Here is an 8,856-nt window from a genome sequence, read left to right as displayed (position 1 = left end):
ATTAGTGTGCATTACTTACTCCTCTTTGCAGTCCTGATACTGCTTTCTAGACTACTGTGAGTTGTCCATTTAAGGCACACTCTTTGCAAACGTTGTTAAGACATACATTGTAATTAGATATCAGGTACCACACTCCTGAATCTTTTAAATGCAGTACAATTGGCCTGGTAAAATATGCAGTAGGATCTGTGGGTGTGTCTACCCTACCCTATATATATCAGTTTTATCCCAGTTTAATTATCATTAGTGTCATCAACAAATCCTAGGAATTGTAGTATGGCATAGAAGCTACAAATTCTGTGATAGATCTCTGGCATCCCTTACATAATTATAGTTTATAGCAATGATGGGGTACCCTGTGGCCCTCCAGATGTTGCTGGACTATATGTCCCATCATCCCTAACCATTGGCCATGCTGGCTTGGACTGATGGGAATTGGAGTCCCATAATATCTGGAGGGCCACAGTTTCTCTATCTCTAGTTTATCTGGAGAAGAATGACTGCTTTTCTGTCCTACTGCTCCAGGCTCGAAAAAGGAGCTGAATCCTGATATCTGGGCTCATGACCTCATCATTCCTTGGGTCAGGTGGCTAGTGACTGCCTTGCCTGTCATATTCGCTATGATGCTTTAAACCAAGGGACATCTCCGCTCAACCCTCTTTTTTTCTTCCTTACCTGCTAAGAACACTTGCCTTGTTGCCACAGTTGTGCTGAAGCACAAAACCAGTTGCCAGAAGCCTCAGGAGGGGAGAGTGTTCTTGCACTCGGGTCCTGCTTGCTGGCTTCCCCCAGGCACCTGGTTGGCCACTGTGAGAACAGGATGCTGGACTAGAAGGGCCACTGGCCTGATCCAGCAGGCTCTTCTTATGTTCTTATGTTCACTTCTCACTTGCTGATATCTCTCCCCATCATCACCAGATAAATAACTTTGTGTTTTTCTATTGCCACTTCTGTCCCATTACTTCAGTCTACGAAATGTCTATCAAGACCATATGAAGATACATTATTACTTTTGGATGAGGGAGGTGACCTTTTCCCCCACCCTGGTACAGATTTTCCCTGGTACAGTTTTTTTTAATGGTGAGCTTCTACATTATTATGATTTTAATGTATTATGCACCCTTCACCCAGGACCAGTTACAACAATTTAAAATACATCTTTAAAAACAATTTAAAACAACTTACAATAACAAAAATTACAAAAATAGGGTGGGTCCTAAAATATAAATCTCAGGGGTTAAAAGGGCAAGGTTAAGAGATGCATCTTCAGCATTTGCTGAAAACTGTATCGTAAAGTTGCCAGAGAAACCTCTGTGGGCAGGAGACTCCACAGCTTTCAACATATTCTTCCCCTCCTTCCAACACTTTTTTTGGGGTGGGGGGAGCAGGGATCATAGTCAGAAGAAATCATTATAATGGAGAAGTGATGGGGGAAAGCCATTTTTGGATGGCAGTGCATTCAAAATGACTAGTGTAAATTAAAGTGCTCTTCTTGTCAGATCATCTTCTGGCAATTAAGTGTACCTGTACAAAATGACAACCACCACTGGCATCCAGCCAAACATTTCTTTTGGTTGCACTGTGACATGAGTTTGACATTATCACTGTCCTTGGTCTATCTGGGTTTAGTTGATGACAAAAATGCATGTTTTGTCCCATGCAGAAGAGGACTGCATCCTTTCTCAGTACAGTTGTACACTTTTCACTCACAATTTGCACAATTGCAATAAACTGACTTGTCATGTATGATGTATCTTTAAAACAACAACTGCTTCCAATCGATAGTGGGTATACTGAAAAGTGTGGGGTAGGTATTGAGTATGAAGATAGCCAGCTTCTGGGAGAAGAAGAGGAGCCTGACATGATTTCTTTGAAAAGGATCCCCTTAGTGTATATATGACAAATATAACACATAGAATCATAGGAACTGTTCATTAGTTTAAAAATAAAACATTTGCAAATGTGTGGTCACTTCTTTTATTGTGACATATAGATGCTCAATGGGAAGGCTTTTACATTAAACCGAGCATTTTCATGTAAAGTGAAACAAGAGGAAACCAGAATAAGATCACTGATGTTTTTTTTTAGATGGACAAAATAACTTTTTTCACCCCAGATGGGACTCGAACCCACAATCCCTGGCTTAGGAGGCTAGTGCCTTATCCATTAGGCCACAGGGGCTCAGTGTTAAATCAGTTTTCATTATATCCTTTATCTTACAGAACAACGGCCTAATGATTTATACTTCTGCTTGCTCAGGTGATAATAAGCAACATTCGTTTCCATAGCTGTTGCCATATGCAGATGCTTTGCGTTAATTTCAGTCTGCAAGAAAGGAAGAATATTTGTGCCAACAGATCTACGGGAAAAGCTTTTAAAAATAATGATCTACGTATTATATTATAGACAGATGCTTATCCATTGTATCGAAAGTATTTCTCGTGCTTTGTGATTGCTATAGCCGCTCCGCGCGCGCGCATCCTTCTGTTTTTCTGCAAAAACGAATTGGAGGATAAGTCTAAGGACACACACCAAGTTTGTAGAAGAACCCTCTTTGTGTGTTTAACTGTATGAGTGGTTTCTCTTGAATTGAATTCTTGGGTCACAGTTAAACCAATTAGATATTTTGTCTGATATTTTTTGGTTATATCAGGATTATTATTGAACCGCTAAAACGTATCGACCACGAAGGGACTCGAACCCTCAATCTTCTGATCCGAAGTCAGACGCCTTATCCATTAGGCCACGCGGTCGCTCTTACAGCTTCTGTTCTATTGGTAAACAGAAGGTATAGGGTGCAAGCGCATAATGGCTTTGACAATAGTCCAGAAATCAGAAGAAGGCTAGGACTGGGGAGGGCAGCTATGAGAGAACTAGAAAAGGTCCTCAAATGCAAAGATGTATCACTGAACACTAAAGTCAGGATCTTTCAGACCGTGGTATTCCCGATTTCTATGTATGGATGTGAAAGTTGGACAGTGAAAAAAGCGGATAAGAGAAAAATCCACTCATTTGAAATGTGGTGCTGGAGGACAGCTTTACGCATACCACGGACTGCGAAAAAGACAAATAATTGGGTGTTAGAACAAATTAAACCAGAACTATCACTAAAAGCTAAAATGATGAAACTGAGGTTATCATACTTTGGACACATCATGAGAAGACATGATTCAATAGAAAAGACAATCATGCTGGGAAAAACAGAAGGGAGTAGAAAAAGAGGAAGGCCAAACAAGAGATGGATTGATTCCATCAAGGAAGCCACAGACCTGAACTTACAAGATCTGAACAGGGTGGTTCATGACAGATGCTCTTGGAGGTCGCTGATTCATAGGGACGCCATAAGTCGTAATCGACTTGGAGGAACATAACAACAACAACAACAAGCAACAACCCGTTGCTTTAATTTTCGTACCGCCTTCTGCTGTTTGAATTGAATGTTGTTCTTTTTGTTTTCACATTGCTAGTGAAACTCTGAGTTCACACGAGCTTTTTGCTGCAGCTTTAATGAATGAACCAGGAATATTTGTATTTCATTTCAAGGCAAGCACGTTTTTTTTTGTTTAGCTAGCTAGCTGCTTGACATTTGAGCCAGGCTGTAATAATGTGCGTAAAGGAATACGAATAGAAAGTACCCTCATCGTGTTTAGAGAAAAAAAATTCTTAGTAGGAGGTGGAAGACGGTGGAAGTCTGAAGATGTTGCATTCTAGACAGATCCAAGATCTCTTGTTATAAATTAATCGACGTCTTAGTTAAATGATTTTCCAGATGAATTTTCAGTTTGTTGTATGCAAGCTCAGTGTTACAATGTCAAAATGAGCGTGTCCCTGAGCATGTGCAGAATGCACATTTAGTCTGCGGGACTTGAACATTTTATAAGTTTCAGCCTTGGCCCCTAGTACGTCTTGTTTTCAAACGCTTAGGATTTTGAAAGTCTGTATTAGTTAATTTCAAACAACGGGGCGATCTATTAACTGGCTGCAGCATTTGCCACACTCTACTGTGCCCTTCGTTAAGCGCCGAAACGGGAGCGGGTTCCATTCTGTACATTACAAGATGGAAAAAATCAGCCTCTGAACACCAACAGATACATGATGAAATTAACTCGGCTATTACAGAGTTAAGTAAGAACGTAGAGTATTTTTTCCTATCGAGCCCCAGTGGCCTAATGGATAAGGCACTGGCCTCCTAAGCCAGGGATTGTGGGTTCGAGTCCCATCTGGGGTGAAAACTTTTTTTTTCTCTCTCGCGAATCCACATTGTTGGGATTAGGCGGTTCTTAATTATCTCGTTTCCCCTCTACCTTTAATCCAGACTATATTTTAACATTTAAATATTTATTTCGTTGTTAACATAAAGGTATAAGACTGTATGTCATTCGTGGATTGGCGTTACTGTGTTAGTAGCCCTTTTCAGGCCATCATCATTGCACGATTGTGCTGAAAAAGAAAACAAGGCATCCGGAAACAAGAACATAAGAAGAGCCTGCTGGATCAGGCCAGTGGCCCATCTAGTCCAGCATCCTGTTCTCACAGTGGCCAACCAGGTGCCTGGGGGAAGCCCAAAAGCAGGACCCGAGTGCAAGAACACTCTCCCCTCCTGAGGCTTCCGGCAACCGGTTTTCAGAAGCAAGCTGCCTCTGACTAGGGTGGTGGCGGAGCACAGCCATTACGGCTAGTAGCCATTGATAGCCCTGTCCTCCATGAATTTGTCTAATCTTCTTTTAAAGCCATCCAAGCTGGTGGCCATTACTGTGTCTTGTGGGAGCAAATTCCGTGGTTTAACTATGAGCTGAGTAAAGAAATACTTTTGTCTGTCCTGAATCTTCCAACATTCAGCTTCTTTGAATGTCCACCAGTTCTAGTATTATGAGAGAGGGAGAAAACCTTTTCTCTATCCACTTTCTCAATGCCATGCATAATTTTATACACTTCTGTCATGTCTCCTCTGACCCGCCTTTTCTCTAAACTAAAAAGCCCCAAATGCTGCAACCTTTCCTTGTAAGGGAGTCGCTCCATCCCCTTGATCATTCTGGTTGCCCTCTTCTGAACCTTTTCCAACTCTATAATATCCTTTTTGAGATGAGGTGACCAGAACTGTACACAGTATTCCAAATGCGGCCGCACCATAGATTTATACAACGGCATTATGGTATCGGCTGTTTTATTTTCAATACCTTTCCCAATTATCCCTAGCATGGAATTTGCCTTTTTCACAGCTGCCGCACACTGGGTCGACATTTTCATCATGCTGTCCACTACAACCCCGAGGTCTCTCTCCTGGTCGGTCACCGCCAGTTCAGACCCCATGAGCGTATATGTGAAATTCAGATTTTTTGCTCCAATATGCATAATTTTACACTTGTTTATACTGAATTGCATTTATTTATTTATTTATTTAATTACATTTCTAGACCGCCCTATAGCAGAAAGCTCTCAGGGCGGTGTACAACAAATAAAATCACAATTAAAATATGAGCAAGTGTGAAAAATATAACATGATAAAAATCCGAAATAGAATTGCCATTGAGTTTATAAATTAAAATCCATATTAGGTTTAAAATTAAATTTAAAATGTTTAAAAAGCCTGGGCGAAAAGGTAGGTTTTTACCTGGCGCCGAAAAGATAACAAAGAAGGCGCCAGGCGTATCTCGTCTGGGAGGGCATTCCATAGTTCGGGGGCCACCACCGAGAAGGCCCTAGATCTAGTTGTTGATCTCCGGGCCTCTTTATGAGTTGGGACCCGGAGAAGGGCCTTCGACGTCGAGCGTAGTGAACGGGTAGGTACATAGCGAGAGAGGCGTTCCACCAGGTATTGCGGTCCGATGCCGTTTAGGGCTTTATAGGTAAGAACCAACACTTTGAATCTGGCCCGGAAACATATCGGTAGCCAGTGCAGCTGCGCCAGGACAGGTGTTATATGGTCAAATTTCTTTGTCCCAGTGAGAACTCTGGCCGCAGCATTTTGCACTAGCTGAAGTTTCCGAACCGTCTTCACAGGTAGCCCCACGTAGAGTGCATTACAGTAGTCCAATCTAGAGGTTACCATAGCATGGTAATGCCATTTTTCCACCTATTCACTCAGTTTGGAGAGGTCTTTCTGGAGCTCCTCGCAATCCCTTTTTGTTTTAACAACCCTGAACAATTTAGTATCATCAGCAAACTTGGCCACTTCACTGCTCACTCCTAATTCTAGGTCATTAATGAACAAGTTGAAAAGTACAGGTCCTAATACCAATCCTTGTGGGACTCCACTTTCTACAGCCCTCCATTAGTTATAGACAAGGTTATAGACTACCTAAAATTAGACTTTGGACAGATCAGGGTGCCTGAACCACTGCTGTATGGTTCCCACATGCAATACACATGATATCCAACATAGTTAGAATTTAGTCAGTTACTTAGATGTTTTGGAAGCTTTGATTTCTGAGAGGGTGTTGTAAAGTGTTGCAAAATATCCAAATTAGTTAGCCCCTATGAAACGTAATATCTTTGTGTGGCACCCCATAGATCAGAGTAGACCCGTTTGAATCAATGATCAATGGACTTAGGCTAGTCACAATTAACTGTTTGATTTCAGTGCGTCTTCTCTTGCATGCCAGCCTTGTCTCTAACAGCGCAATCATGTGCATGTCTACTCAGAAGGGCCTCTGAGTTCAGTGGGATTTACATGCCCACCTGTGTGTAGAATTGCAGCGTATCTTGTAGTGCATTCCTAACTATGCCTACTCAGTAGTAAGTCATAAGAACATAAGAGCCTGCTGGATCAGGCCATTGGCATTTCTCATCCAGCATCCCGCTCTCATAGCAGCCAACCAATGCCCATGGGCCTATCAAATTCATTGGAGCTTACACCTAGTAAGAGGCGTTAGGCTTGTACCTAAGTTGTTATATGTAGTACAGTACATATCCCAGTTAAGACACTAATTGTATATTCCAGTTTATGTCAAATGACAAATGTAAAATAGAATTACTATCATGTCACCATTTAAAAAATCTGCATTTTTAAACCAGCTGATAATGTGAATGTTGCCCAGTGCTCAAAATAATGTTCCTTTAGCCCTCATTTGCTAAATAAGTCTTTCTCATGCAAAAAAATGTGACAAGCAAGCTTTTCCTTAAATCTATATTGTGGCAATCAGATGCTATTCAACAATAAGTGGAGGAACATGCACTTTTTCTAGCATGGTTGCCACAGAAAACTATAGATTTGTCCAGAAAATGCACTAAGGAGGAATGGCATTCTCTGTTATTTATAACAATGGTGGCTCAAGAAAAATGCATCTTTAGATATCAGTTTATCATGGAGCAGATTGCTGCCTTAGAAATAATGTTTGCCTCACAAAAGAAACAGTTTCAAAAATCAATTAAAGATAAAATGTCAAGGAACTGCCTCTTCGCTCTCTTGCTTTTGCTTGATTGTAGAATAAACCACCTGTGAAAAAACTAACATATAAATTGACAACCTGCAGTCTGGTGGTGGAAAGCAGCTCTGGTCCCCAAGATACCAGATCAGAGCCACAAACAGGAAAAGGAGATAATATTCTTCCCACTCCTAATTGTATTTCCTTCCATGCTTTCTGTTACCTCTATCTCCACTTTTTTAGAACAGGGGTGGCTAATCTGTGGCCCTCCAGATGTTGCTGGACTACAGCTCCCTTCATTCCTAACCATAGGCCATGTCAGCTGGGGCTGATGGGAGCTGGTGTCCAACATCTTCAGGTAGATTGCAATTCCCCATCCCTGTTCTAAAAGCAGAAGAGTACCCCACTGTAGCTCATCTACACTCTCTTCTTCTTTCCCATTCCTAGCAGGAGATGGTGCAAATGGAGAAGCAGCAGCAGCCTGAGAGGGACACAGCGAGTTCAGTACAGGTATGAGGCCTTGCCACTGCCTCTTCACTCTTCCAACATAACTAGTTCCTCAGCTGAAAAGCATATCCAATTTAATGTCAAAATGGCTGCATCATAATTAATACAGGCTGAAGAATTCAAAATGGCTGTATCATAATTCATAGACTGTCCAGCCATGTGGGAAAGGAGATGCCCCATTCCCCAAGGCTAAACAATCTGGAGCTATGTGGCCCCCAGCTGCTAGGTAACACGGGGGCAGGGAGAGGCAGAGGCTATTCTTTCATACGGCCACCACAGAACCTTCACACAACAGCAACTGAAGCTGCCTCAGTAGCAGTAACAGGCCAGAGGACTGGACATGTGCCACCCCCTCCCCCAAAGCGTTCATAAAGGCACTGATTTTTTAAAAATCAATTTTGAGCTGCCTTGGATGCCTCTTGTCAGATGGAAAAGTGGGGTATAAATATTGTAAATAATAATTATTTCCCTCTAAGTAAATGCATTGGGAAACTGATGTATTATCCCTCTCGTCCATATTCTATGTGGAAAAGATATCAGGGTCAGTTGTGGAGGAAAGCAGTGTGGTGTGGTAAGATCACAGGGTTGTAGCGTAACAAGTCCAACAGGAGTAACTGGTTCACACTGGAACAGCTATGCCAAAAAAGTTGTGTAAACATAGCCTTAAGCAGACGTTATACATTTCCCCAACACTATGAGGATTTTTTTTAAAAAAAAAATATCGAAGCAGCAACTTTTCACATCCTAAATTTTGTGTTAGAATCCATGCTGTACACATAGAAATGCTGAACAAGTGCAAGATGGGTGAGAACCAATTACACAAGAGATCAGGGTCAGCACACATGGTACACTAAAACTGTGGTGGAAAATGAGGCTAAAAATGGACAAAACTCATGCTGATGACAGCTAATCATGTGAAGACTAACCACTGCAGTCAAGAGGAGTTGGGTTCATTACTTTGGTAAAAAGATGTTATGGCAGTGGG

The 8,856-nt window shown here is 41.7% G+C and overlaps 3 non-coding genes across 3 annotated transcripts; 1 reads left to right on the top strand and 2 right to left on the bottom strand.

The window, feature by feature from the left end:
- Positions 1-2,108: 2,108 nt before the first annotated feature.
- On the bottom strand, positions 2,109-2,181 carry TRNAR-CCU (transfer RNA arginine (anticodon CCU)). The gene has a single exon. It is a non-coding gene; the product is annotated as a tRNA-Arg (tRNA).
- Positions 2,182-2,680: 499 nt separating this feature from the next.
- Positions 2,681-2,753, bottom strand: TRNAR-UCG (transfer RNA arginine (anticodon UCG)). Its single transcript has one exon. It is a non-coding gene; the product is annotated as a tRNA-Arg (tRNA).
- Positions 2,754-4,155: 1,402 nt separating this feature from the next.
- Positions 4,156-4,228, top strand: TRNAR-CCU (transfer RNA arginine (anticodon CCU)). Its single transcript has one exon. It is a non-coding gene; the product is annotated as a tRNA-Arg (tRNA).
- The last annotated feature ends 4,628 nt before the right edge of the window (positions 4,229-8,856 follow it).

The sequence above is a fragment of the Rhineura floridana genome, chromosome 3 (assembly GCF_030035675.1).
Source record: "Rhineura floridana isolate rRhiFlo1 chromosome 3, rRhiFlo1.hap2, whole genome shotgun sequence".
Taxonomy (NCBI): Eukaryota; Metazoa; Chordata; class Lepidosauria; order Squamata; family Rhineuridae; genus Rhineura; species Rhineura floridana.
Note: the sequence above shows the minus strand (reverse complement) of the source record. Positions and strands in the feature narration are given on the sequence as shown.